The sequence below is a fragment of the Nannospalax galili genome, unplaced genomic scaffold (assembly GCF_000622305.1).
Source record: "Nannospalax galili isolate Female #2095 unplaced genomic scaffold, S.galili_v1.0 scaffold668, whole genome shotgun sequence".
NCBI lineage: Eukaryota > Metazoa > Chordata > Mammalia > Rodentia > Spalacidae > Nannospalax > Nannospalax galili.
This window is the reverse complement of record NW_008358090.1, coordinates 932,749-946,090: the sequence shown is the minus strand read 5'-3', so window position 1 is coordinate 946,090 and position 13,342 is coordinate 932,749.

Sequence of the window (13,342 nt, the reverse complement as noted above, 5' to 3'; positions counted from 1 at the left end):
AGGCAAAGATTTGGTTATAATACTTGGAACAATGTCTGGCTTTGATGGGTGATCAGTCATTATTTTTTTTTGGAATGAATTAGTGAATTAATAGATGAGCAGGTGCCTGCTGGGCATTGACTGAACGAACATGTGTAGACTGAGTTGGCCAAACTACACAGGCATGGAGCTTGACAGGGAAAGAAGGGCCTACTCTGTGTCCTGAGATTTTGCACAAAGTGAAGCTAAACTCTATGTGAATTATCTCACGTTGGCTGGGTCTCTGGTGGAACTCAGGTGAGCAGGCACCAGACATGTGCCCTAGGTATTAGCTTTTGGGTCTCCATTAGGTTCCCTGTGCTTTAGGAACTGGCTGTGCTGTTGGGGAAACACCTGGCACCACCTTGTCAAGCTTTCTGTCATCCAAGCTTCCAGCCTTGATGACCTCTGGTCTCATTCCCATACTCTGTGGAGATTTGCTCTGTGTTAAAATATTGAAGACAGTACACAGTTGCACTCAGTTTCACTAAGTAAGACTAAATCCTCTTTCAGATGTATGTGTCTGTATCTGTGTTTTAGATACAATGTCCATGTTTTCTGTGTTTCAAATACAATGTCTTAGGTTTTTGTTAAGATGTTACTTTATTTTTTGAAGCAAAAGCAAAGGTTGGAGCTGGAGAGATGGCTCAGAGGTTAAGAGCATTGGCTGCTCTTGCAGAGGATCCAGGTTTGATTCCTAGCACCCACATACCAGCTAACGACTGTCTTAACTCCAGTTCCAGGGGATCCAAAGCCCTATTTTGTCCTCAGAGGGCATTGCACAACACGGGTGCACTTATACCCATGCAGGCAATATACTCAAACACATGAAATGAAAATAATAAATAAAATATTAGAAAAAAAGAAAAAACAAAAGCTGAGGGTGCAGCTCAGTGGTAAAGCACTTGTCTCACAGGTAAAGCACTTGTCTCATGTGTTGGATCCCCATTACTGCAAATCAGCAAAATCTGTTACTTTGCATGCATGGTGGTGCATACTGGTAATCACAGCATGCCAGAGGTGGAGACAGGAGGATCGAGAGTTCCAGGCCAGTCTCCCTTACTTGAGACACCTTCTACCATTCTTTTCTCAGGAAATGTAAAGGAAAAAATAAGACAAAAATAAATCAACAAGTAGAAAAAAGATATAAAAAGTTATAGGCAGGGCTGGAAAGATGACTCAGTGATTAAGAGCACTGATTGCTCTTGCAGAGGATCTGGGTTCAAATCCCAGCACCCACGTGGTGGCTAACAAACATCCATAATTCCCGTTCCAGGGAATCTGACACCCTCTTCTGACTTTTGTTGGCATTACATGACATGGGTGCACTTACATGTACGTAGGCAATACACTTATGCATATAAAATAAAAATGAAAAAAATTATAAAAATTTATAGGCACCAAAATACATTTAAAATTTCTTTCTTTTTTTTTGTCTTTTTGAGACAGGGTCTCCTTGTAGCTCCAGATGTCCTGGAACTCACTATGTAGACCAGGCTGACCTCGAACTCACAAAGATCTGCCTGTCTTTGCCTCCCAAATGCTGGGATTAAAGGCATGTGCCACCATGCCTGGCTTAAACTTTTTTTTTTTTTTTAGCATTTATTTATTTATTTATTTATTTATTTATTTATTGTGTGTGCATGCATGTGTGTGCACATGTCAGGGTGTGCATGTGTAGGTCAGAGGACCACTTGTGGGAATGGTTCTCTCCTATTATGTGTATTCTAGAATTGAACTCAGGTTGTCAGGCTTAGTGGCTAGTGTCCTTAACCCACAGAGCCATCTAGCTATCCAGCAGAAACATTTTCAATAAAAAGATTAAAGAAAAAAGTAAATGCTTTTGAATGAGGAGGATTTTGTATGGCAAAATAAGTTTTTTTTCAAAAGTAAATTATTGTTCCAAAATGGAGATAGAGGGATAAGGGTAAAACCAGATGTTAAAGTATGTCACAAAGAGGTTTGCTTATTTATTTATTTATTTATTTATTATTTATTTATTTGTGTTTTTGAGACAGGGCCCTCCTTGTAGCCCCAGCTAGCCTGGAACACCTATGTAGATCAGGCTGACCTTGGTCTTACAGAGATCTGTCTACCTCTGCCTCCCTAGTAAAGGCATGTGCCACTATGCCTCACAAAGAGGTTTGTAGAGGATAAAACTTACAAAAATAATTGGGACTGGAAAGATACCTTAGCAGTTAAGAGTGGTTGCTGTTCTTCCAGAGGATCCAAGTTAGGTTCCCAGCACTGACAGGCAGCTTACAACTCCTTTTAACTCCAGCTCCAAGGGATCTAATGCCCTCTTTTGGCTTCCAAGGGCACTTGCACATATATGACATTCACTCACACAGGCATATATGCATATACATAATTAAAATAATAAAAATCTTTAAAAATTAAAAACCAAAAATAATTGATATGAGGCCAGTGAGATGGCTCAGTAGGTAAGGGTGTCATCTGCCGAGTCTGATGACCTGAGTTCTATCCCAGGGACCCACATGGTGGAAAGAAAGAATTTACTCCCATAAGTTGTCCTCTGACCTCCACTTGCTGGTTGTGGCACATATGCACCCATATTTACATGCATGCACAAACATTTAACCAAGCATGGTGGTGCACACTTTTAATCCCAGCACTCAGGAGGAAGAGGTAGGTGAGATTGAAGAGATCTGTGAGATCGAGGCCAGCCTGGCCTATATAGTGAATTCCAGGCCAGCTGGGGCCATAGGGGGACCCTGTCTCAAAAAACAGGAAAAAAATGCTATGTATATATTAAGTTGACTACAATTGTAAGTTGTTAAAAATTCATAAGACCAAATTTAGTAATATCAAAACTAAAATCTAATTCTCTGTTTGAACAGTAAGGCTTTCTTAAAATATTTATCTGCTGCTGGGCGTGGTGGCACACGCCTGTAATCCCAGCACTTGGGAGGCAGAGGCAGGTGGATCTCTGTGAGTTTGAGGCCAGCCTGATCTACATAGTGAGTTCCAGGACAGCTGGGACTCAAAAAGACCCATCTCAAAAAGACCGAAAAAAAGAGAATTATCTGCTCCTAGTAATATTTACAAAGGCATTGGCTTAAAGAACAGAGATTTTATTTTATTTTTTATTTTATTTTTTGTCTTTTTGAGACAGGGTCTCCCTGTAGCCCCAGCTGACCTGGAACTCACTATGCAGACCAGGATGGCCTTGAACAGAGATACACCCGCCTCTCTTCCTCCAAGTGCTGGAATTAAAAGTGTGTACCACTATGACCAGCTAAGATTTTTTTTTGCTTTATTATTATTTTTTAATGTGTACTTTTATGTGTTTCTGTGCAGGTGCCCATGGAGGCCAGAAGAGGGCATCAGATCCCTTGGAGTTGCAGTTATAGGCATTTGTGAGTCACTTGATGTGGATGCTGGGAGCCAAACTCCAGTCCTCTGATACAGCAGTAAATGCTCTTAACTGCTGAGCCATTTCTTCATCCTTTAAAGTTGTTAATGACCACTTTATAACTCCAGTTCAATAGCTATTTTTAATATTTATTTTATTTTTATTTTTATATTTTATTATTATTATTATTAATTATTTATTTAATAACCACATACTTAGAAGAAGCATTTCATTATATCAGCATTGGCATATTCAGTAATAATTTTCTGAGCTAGGATGCATCTTTTTCAAAATTGGCTGTACATTTTTAGGTTTACAGTTGAATTATTACAGTTATATAATACTGTACTCAGTATAAACCCTATAAGACATAAATTTAAATGAGGCTTTAAACTTTAAAAAAGATCTCCATTTCACTATTAAAATACACAGTGTCATACAGAAAAATTCATTTTTAATGCAATTGACATTAAGATGTTTGCACATGCGTTTCTAATCTCTATATATCAGATTATTACTAGTCAAAGTTGGTTACTTTCTGAGCTCCTTGGCATCTGAGCATGGATATTTCTGAGATCCTTGGCATGTAAGCATGGATATAAAGTCATCAGGTAGATTTCAATGGTAATGTTTATCGCATCTACTAATTATTAAGGAGCACATTTTTATGCTTTGAAGAATTATTATTTTTTAAATCATTCTATTAAAATTTTTTTAATAACTACATGATTAGAAGCTTTTTCTATTTTATGTGTATGAGTGTATTGCCTGCATGTATGTGAGTGCACCCGTGTTGTGCAATGCCGTGGAGGTCAGAAGAAGGCTTCGGATTCCCCTGGAACTGGAGTTAAGGATGGTTTGTGCCGCCATGTGGGTCCTAGGAATTGAACCCGGGTCCTCTGCAAGAGCAGTCAGTGCTCTTAACTGCTGAGCCATCTCTCTAGCCCCAAGTTCAGTAACTATTATTCAAGGTTATTATAGTATTTTTTTTGGTCTTTTTGAGACAGGGTCTTCCTGTAGCCCCAGCTGGCCTAGAACTCACTATGTAGACCAGGCTGGCCTCGAACTCACAGAGATCAGCCTGCCTCTGCCTCCCAAGTGCTGGGATTAAAGGTGTGTGCCACCATGCTCAGCTTATAGTATTTTTAACACCACACACACACACACACATATATACACACACATATATATATATGTATATGATGAACAGTGTGCACACATCTAAGAGCTAACGGCTCTGTGTGTCTAAACTTTATATAAATGTTATATTAAATGTCACTACTCCCCCTTCAAGACAAGTGAAACTGTCTTTCAGAGGTTCAATAGCCAAATCTTGGAGGTCAAAGCTAAAGAGAATAAAAAAATCTAAAAGGGGGGCTGGAGAGATGGCTCAGCGGTTAAGAACTCTGGCTGTTCTTGCAGAAGACCTGGGTTCAAATCCCAGCACCCATATGGCACTGTACCAGATGCACTCTCACCAGTAGTGAATGAGTATTCCTTTCCCCACATCCATGCCTGCTATTTTTGTCATTTGTTTTTCTTTTTGTTTTTATTTGTTTGTTTTGATTTTGTAAATTTTTTATTGAATTTTTGTCTATTTCTTTTCATAATTATTTTATTTATTTTTTTAATTTTATGTGTATGAGTGTAATGCATGCATGTAAGTGTACTCCTGTCATGCAATGCCCATGGAGGTCAGAAAAGGGCATTAGATCCCCTGGGACTGGAGTTACAGATGGTTGTTAATCTCCATGTGGATGCTGGGAATCAAAGCCCGGGTCCTCTGCAAGAGCAGCCAGTGCTCTTAGCCACTGAGCCATTTCTCTAGCTTGATAGAACCCTCTTAAAGGGCCTTACAGTTCCAGTGAATCTTGTGTTCTGTTGATCAGAGAAGACATGGAAACCCCAGAGATTGTTTTATAACCAGTACACATCCTGCAAAGAGGAGGGTCAGTGGAGAGGAAAATGTCCCCTGTACTTTCAAAGGAAGTAACATGGTCAGCAAGACCCTGACCTATCCCAGCAGGTAGTGCATTTGGTAGAAGAAAAAAACTGAAGGAGCCAAGAGATTCCTTGTAAGTCCCCAAAAATAACCCTAAGGAGCCTCAACTCACCTTAACAATAAAAAGAAAAAAATTTCATTTTTGGCTATCTCTATTACCAACAGGAAAAATGAAGAAATTTGTTAATACAAGGCTAAGAAAACCAACAAAAAACTGCACTTGCTCTGAAAGGGGACTCTAAATGCTGTGTTGGTTAGTGTAGGACCAACTCACAAAAAGGACAAGAGTAGAAACAGTATTCAGAGAAAGACAAATGCCAGCTGCCTCCAGCCACACTGTAGCATCTTAACCAGCTATAAAAAGTCCAGATTCGCAGCCGGGCGTGGTGACGCACGCCTGTAGTCCCAGCACTTGGGAGGCAGAGGCAGGTGGATCTCTGTGAGTTCAAGGCCAGCCTGGTCTTCATAGTGAGTTCCAGGACAGCTGGGGCTACAGGGAGACCCTGTCTCAAAAAGACCAAAAAAAAAAAAAAAAGTCCAGATTCGGGGTAGAGAGATGACTCAGTGGTTGAGAACCACTGGTTCTTGGTGGTTCTTGCAAAAGACCCGGGTTTGAATCCCAGGACCCACATGGCAGCTAACAACTGTCCATAACTCCGGTTCCAGGGGATCTGACAGCCTCTTCTGTCCTTTGCATGACACAGGTACACCTACCTACATGCAGGCAATACACGCATACACATAAAATAAAAATAATAAATAATATATATTTTTAAAAAGTCCAGATTCACATCCCTACTAACTCTTCCAAAAATGTCTCCTTCAGTCCTTCGCCTACTGTCATTATGTTATTTAAATGTGTGTATTAAGTGCTTTTCTTATTGCTACTATGAAATAGCTGACAAAAGTAACTTAAGGAAGAAAGGGCTTATTTTGGCTCAAGGATCATGCGGGAAGACATGGCAGCAGTAGCACGAGGCAGCTAGTCACACAGAGTCTGTAATGAGGAAGTAGAGAGCCAAGGGCTGCTGGCGTTCAGCTCATTCTCTCCTTTCATACATCCAGGATCTCCACCCATGGATATGCCTCCCACCTGTAGGGGTGGTCTTTTCAGCCTCAGTTAACCAAACCCATTGTAGAAAATTTCTCAGAGACACACCCAGAGGTTTATCTCATAGGATTCTAGATCCTGTCAAGTTGACTGTATATATTTTTGGTCTTTTTTTTTTTTTGGTCTTTTGGAGACAGGGTCTCCCTGTAGCCCCAGCTGTCCTGAAACTCACTATGTAGACCAGGCTGGCCTTGAACTCACAGAGATTCGCCTGCCTCTGCCTCCCGAGTGCTGGGATTAAAGGCGTGCGCCCATTTTTGGTCTTTTTGAGACAGGGTCTCCCTGTAGTCCCAGCTGGCCTGAAACTCACTATGTAGACCAGGTTGGCCTTCAACTCACAAAGATCTGCCTGCCTCTGCCTCCCAAGCACTGACATTAAAAGTGTGCCACCACACTGGGCTCGAGTTGACAATATCAATCATCACGATATGCATTCAAAATCTTAGTGACTGAACAGGAAGGACTCTGCTCTTTTTAAATTCTACCTGTTGTATTTGAGTCAATAACTCAGAACAAGATGAAGTTAATATAAAGAACTATACACAGAAACAGAACAGCTGCACAAATAGAGCCAAATGGAAATATGGAAGACTCATGCCAAATGCTGAATAATTTTACCTAGTTTCTACCATTATAACTCTTGACTTGTGGCCCATCTTTGTTTAATGTTTCTGAAGTTTGGTCTTCCAGATGCCACTGGTTCCAAGTCAAGCTGATGTTCATCTGTGGGTTTCAACCTATTCCTGTTGGACAGTGTATGCCACTAGTCTTGCTCCCTTAGATCAAGTGTCCAAAGATTTCTGTTCTTCCAACAAGGAGGGCCAACAGTACAGATCAGTTCTGATGCAGTTCCCAGAGTTCAACCTTCACCCTTCAGCTTGCCCTTAAAATAGGTCGGGTGTTGTGGGGCATGCCTTTAATCCCAGCACTCGGGAGGCAGAGGCAGGTGGATCTCTGTGAGTTCAAGGCCAGCCTGGTCTACATAGTGAGTTCCAGGACTACAGGGAGACCCTGTCTCAAAAAGACCAAGTGTAAAAAAAAGAGGGCTGGAGAAGATGACTCACCAGTTAAGAGGGCTTACTGCCTTATCAGGGGACCAGAGTTCTGATCCCAGCTCACAAACGCTTGTAACTGTAGCTCCAAGGGATCTGATGCCCCACTTCTGACCTCTGTGGGCACCTGTATATAATACACACACACACACACACACACACACACAGATTTTTTTTTTTTTTGAGAGAGGGTCTCCCTGTAGCTCCAGCTGTCCTGGAACTCACTATGTAGACCAGGCTGGCCTTGAACTCACAGAGATCTGCCTGTCTCTGTTTCCCCAGTGCTGGGATTAAAAGCATGTGCCATCACACCTGGCAGACACACACAAGATTTTAAAGATTAAGAAGCCCTGGAGGATGGTTCAATCCATAAAATACTTACCACACAAGCATGAGGACCTGACTTTAATGCCCAGAACCCATGTGAAAAAAAGTCTGGTGTGATGGCATGCATCTATAGTCTCAGTGCTGGGAAGTTTGAGGCAGGTGATCCCTGGGGTTCAATGGCCAGTCAGTCAAGCCTGAATTTTGAGCTCCAGGCCAATGAAAGACCCCGTCTCAAAGGAAGTAGATGGCATTTCTGAGGATGACACCTGAGGTTGTCCTCTGACATCCATATGCCTATGTGCCCATGTACCCCTCACCCATTAAAAAAAAGAACACCTTGGGACTGGAGAGATGGCTCAGGGGTAAGAGCACTGGCTGCTCTTGCAGAGAACTGGATTCAAGTCCCAGCACCCACATGGCAGCTAACAGTCTGTAACTCCAGTTCTATGGGACCTCATACTCTCTTCTGACCTCCTCGGACACTGCATGATACAGGTGCACTTACACACATGCAGACAATATACTCAAACACATAAAATAAAAATAAAATATTAAATTTTTTTTTTTTTAGAAAAAGAACTCCTTGAGGGGAGAATACAATAGTGAGAGATACTCAAGGGGAGAAGATACCATTGTGTCCTTAATATATACAACTTGTTACCTACTGAGTCCCTGTATTTCTTTGTTTTTTAATTAATTAAACAAACCAATGATAAAAAGCTTCCTGAAGTGAAACTTTGGCCTTTGAGAGCTGAGTCAAGGTAATTCCACAGTTCAATATGGAAGGTTGTGGTTACTGGCCTTCCCCCTGAGTCCAGCATCCCACTGCTCTCTAGACACTTGTACACCTGAGGGTCAGGGAAGGTGGATCTTCCCAAACCTCATAGCCAAAGTCTGACCAGAGCCCTTGAAGACCTCTGGTTCCCTCCATGTTGTGTGTCTCTTCCTCATCTGCAAATCTATGCAGCAGAGTGGTCCCTGACCTTTAATTGGGGCATCTAAACCAAGGAGTCTGAGTAACAGCTCCAAGGGCTCAAGAAGAAGGGAGTTTCAGGCAGGAAATACACTCACCAGGGCTGTGGTGTTGGGATGAAGATCTTGTCCTGCTGTTACTCATAGACAGTGGATCTAGAGGATGTTGCCCTGGAGATGGGAAGCAAGGAGGCAGGATGGCTTGTAGGTTGTACTTAGGGTACAACAGCAGAGGAGGAGACTTCTGCAGGGCTAGTCTCTAACTCACCCCACACACCCCATCTTAATTGAGCCCTACAGGTCAGAGGAAGGCACTAAAGATTTGACCAAGAAGAGAAAGACCAGAACTATCCCAGTCAAAGTCAGGTCCTGTACCTTTTTGACTGCTTGGACCACATAGCATCCCCTCACAGGTTGTGGACTCCTTGACCCCATTCTGGTACAGTGTGAATGTGGCAGAGGGGCCTAGGGCTGGGGCTCAGGTTGGAAAATGCCCATGAGTGCCCAACACCCTATTAATCTGTGTTTGCAACACTGTGTCCAACAGGGCCAGGAGGAAACTGGGTGGGTTGATGGCCACTTAGAGTTGGTCTCCCTGAGGGGATCTAGCATAGTCAAGGCCATCTCCAACTCTATCATGTTGATATGGGGACACTGGTGCAGGGAGGGTGTTGCTAAAATTCCTTCCTTGGGGGAGATATGAACAAGGCCTGTCTCCTCCTCCTAAGATCTCAACAATAAACCAAAGGAGGATTCCACTAATGCTTACCCTAAGGGACTATGAGTTTATTGGAGTTACTTACAGAGTATGGGTGAGGAGTTACTGGCAAGAATAAAGATGACCCCTAAGCAGCCGCACTGGAAAGTCTTCACCCAGCATGAATGATGGTTCCCCACGGTCACATAGAGCCCCTTTCTAATGAACTTCCCCCAGCCTATATACTAGCATCTCCCAGACCAGACTCCGAGGCCATATGCAATTAGGGCAGAAATGCATATAAATGCCTGGAAAGAGTAGCTGGCTACTCAGGTGAGAGCCAAAGACCTTCCCCAGCCCTTCCTTCTCCGAGGGAAGGAAGCCCTCTCCTGATGGACACCTGCCAGCAGACACATCTGATCTGACGATAATGGTTGTTTTGCTCTGAGTGTTACAGACTAGGAGTCTCAGCAAGGATGATTTTCACCACAAATTAAAGAATTAAAAGAATATCAGACATAGTAGCCACAAACTTTATTGAAAGTAAAGATACACACACACACACACACACACACACACACACACACACACACTAATAAAGATACACACACACACACACACACACACACACACACACACACACACACTCACACAGACTCTCTTTAAGTGGAGAGGAGTTTGGAAACTGAAATCCAAAGCCCCTAGGAAGTCCTGAGTCTGTAAGTGTTCTTGGTGGTACAAAGTCCCTTTCCCTTTATTTTGGATCAGTCAACTTAAACAAAAGAGAGCTAATAGGCCCACAGCGCTAAGCTGAGATGTATCCAGGGTCTCCCCAGAAGACAGTGAGCTTGGGAGACTGTGGCCTGAGTCTCCTCCTGTCTACTCACCCCCTGGAACCCACTAAACTGAGCCAAGCAGTGTCTGAGTGGCCAAGTGTGTTGTTCATGGTGGACTGTTCTCTTGGGGTCATCCAGAAAGGACAGAAGGGAGCTGGGCATGAGTGCAGGAGTCCCAAGTTTTATGTATGGGAGCGTTCAGTGGCTTCTCTTCTTCCCCTTCTATCTCTTCTGTACTCCCCGCCTCAACATTACTAACAGTGTATTGTAGGCCAGGCCTCCTGTGGGTACAGAGGTAATAAAGGTGATGGCTTCCTCATGTATGTCAGGAGGCTATGTCTACAAACTTCTTGGGCACGCTGTGGCTAGTGGTGGGGACTCTGCTTGGGATAAGAAACAGTATGGGAGATAGGGCCTTGGGTACCCTTATATGAGGACAAATTGTGCTCCTTTTATTTTAAATTACATTATTTGTTTATTTATTTCTGTGTGACTGTGCACAGGTGCACAGGTGCCATGGCACTCATTTGGAGGTGAGAGAACAAGTTTATAGGAGCTGGTTTTCTCCTTCCACCAAGTGGGTCCTAGGGATTAAACTTAGGTCATCAGAGTGCTGGGATTAACGGCGGCATATTTTTTTAAATAAAGATTTATTAATTTTTTTTGCATATGAGTATTTTGCCTGAATGCATGTATGTACATCATGTGCATGTCTGGTGCCTATGGAAGACAGAAAAGAGTGTTGGATCCCCTGGAACTGGAGTTACAGATGGTTTGTGAACAGCCATGTGAGTGCTGGGAACCATATCCAGGTCCAAACCCAGAGTTCTTCAGCCCTGACTTACTTGTCTGTTTTCTAAAAGGCCCTCTTTGTGGATCTGTGTTGACTTGTACTTGCATTTCTTTTCTCTTTGAGACAGGATCTCACTATGTAGCACTGGCTGGGCTTAGAGGTGTGTGCCACCACACCTGACTTTGAACTGGCATTACTAATGACTGAAATGCTGTTGTTTCACTATAAATGGTTCAACTCTTTGTACCATTTCTCTTTCCCTCTCTCCCTATTTATTCCCTCCTTCCCTCCCTCCCTCCCTCTCTTCCTTCCTCTCTTTCTTCCTCTATTCTTCCTCCTCCTCCTTTTTATTTATTTTTTCTTCTTTCTTGAGCTAGGGTCTCACTATGTAGCCCCAGATGGCCGAGGACTCTATGTTGACCAGGCTGGCCTGAAACTCACAGAGATCCACTTGCCTCTGCTTCCCAAGAACTGGGATTAAAGGTGTATGTTACCACACTGGGGCCCCCTTTTCTTTCCCTTTCTTTCTTTTTTGAAGGGTGGAGTGGGGAATGATAGTCATGAGCTACCATGCCTAGCTTTTCAATTTTTTTTTTTTTTGGTCATTTTGAGACAGGGTCTCCCTGTAGCCCCAGCTGTCCTGGAACTCACTATGTAGACCAGGCTGGCCTTGAACTCACAGAGATCCTCCTGCCTCTGCCTCCCAAGTGCTGGGATTAAAGGCATATGTCACCATGCCCGGCCCCTAATTTTTTAAAACATTTAAAAAATTTATTTATATTTTATGTGTGTAAGTGCACCCGTGTCATGCAGTGCCCTCAGAGGACAGAAGAAGGCATTGGCTCCCCTGGAGCTGGAGTTATGGATGGTTGTTAGCTGTCATGTGGGTGCTGGGATTCGAATCCTGGTCTTCTACAAGAACTACAAGAACAGTCAGTGCTCTCAACAGCTGAGCCATCTCTCCAGCCCCTCTTTACAATTTTTTAAAAAGGTTTTCTAGCTGGGCATGGTGGTGCATGCCTTTAATCTCAGCACTTGGGAGGCAGAGGCAAGCAGATCTCTGTTAGTTCAAGGCCAAGCCTGGTCTACATAGTGAGTTCCAGGCCAGCTGGAGCCATAGGGAGACCCTATCGTAAGGAGACCCCCCCCAAAGGTTTTCTAATAAGTTTTTTTTAATAGATTTCATTATTTATTTGCATTTTTAATTGAATTTATTTTTGAGATTTTCATACAATATAGTTTGATGACATTTATAGATCTGCTCTCCTCTCCCCATCTCCCCAAGATTAATTTTTTTAATTTTATGAAATCCAATTCATAAAAACTTTACAAGATATTTTTTGGCTAAAACTTTTCTGAAACACCTTTTTTTTTGAGACAAAGTTGGAGTTTATTATGAAAAGGTTTTTATCATTGATTTAAGCAGGGTAATTAGAGGAAAGAGTGAAAGAGGTGCTTAAGAAAAGGACAGTATACACTCAAGAGAGAGTTCTGGTTTCTTCAGAGAGAACAACTTAATACTGCTTTACTGTCAAACTTTTCTCTCTCTCTTTTTGTTCTTTTAATTTGTTCTTGTTTTTTAGAGACAGGGTCTCCCTATAGCCCCAGCTAGTCTGGAATTCCCTATGTAGACCAGGCCGACCTCTATCTCACAGAGATCCACCTGCTTCTAATTCCCAAGTGCTGGGAGTAAAGGCATGCACTATCATACCTAGTGACTTTTTCTCTTTCTTGTGACAGCATATAACATCATTTATTTATTTTTATATGTTTTTTTTTTTTTTTCGGAGCTGAGGACCAAACCCAGGACCTTGTGCTTTCTAGGCAAGTGCTCTACCACTGAGCTAAATCCCCAACCCCATATTTTTATATGTATTTTAATATTTATAGTTTTTTCTTAACTTATTTTAATCAATTAACTGAGTTAGCTATTTTTGTGGCAGTGGGACCTGAGTCTGGCACCTCAGCACACTAGGCAAGTGCTCTACCACTGAGTGACATCCTCAGTGCAATAACTATATTCTCTCTGCTTACATTTACTCCATTTCCATTTAGAATAATTGATGTATTCAGACACCTTAAATCTTAATTTATTACTTATATATTCAATTATTTTCTCTGTTTATTCTCTTTCTTTTTGAAACCTTTCTTCTAGATA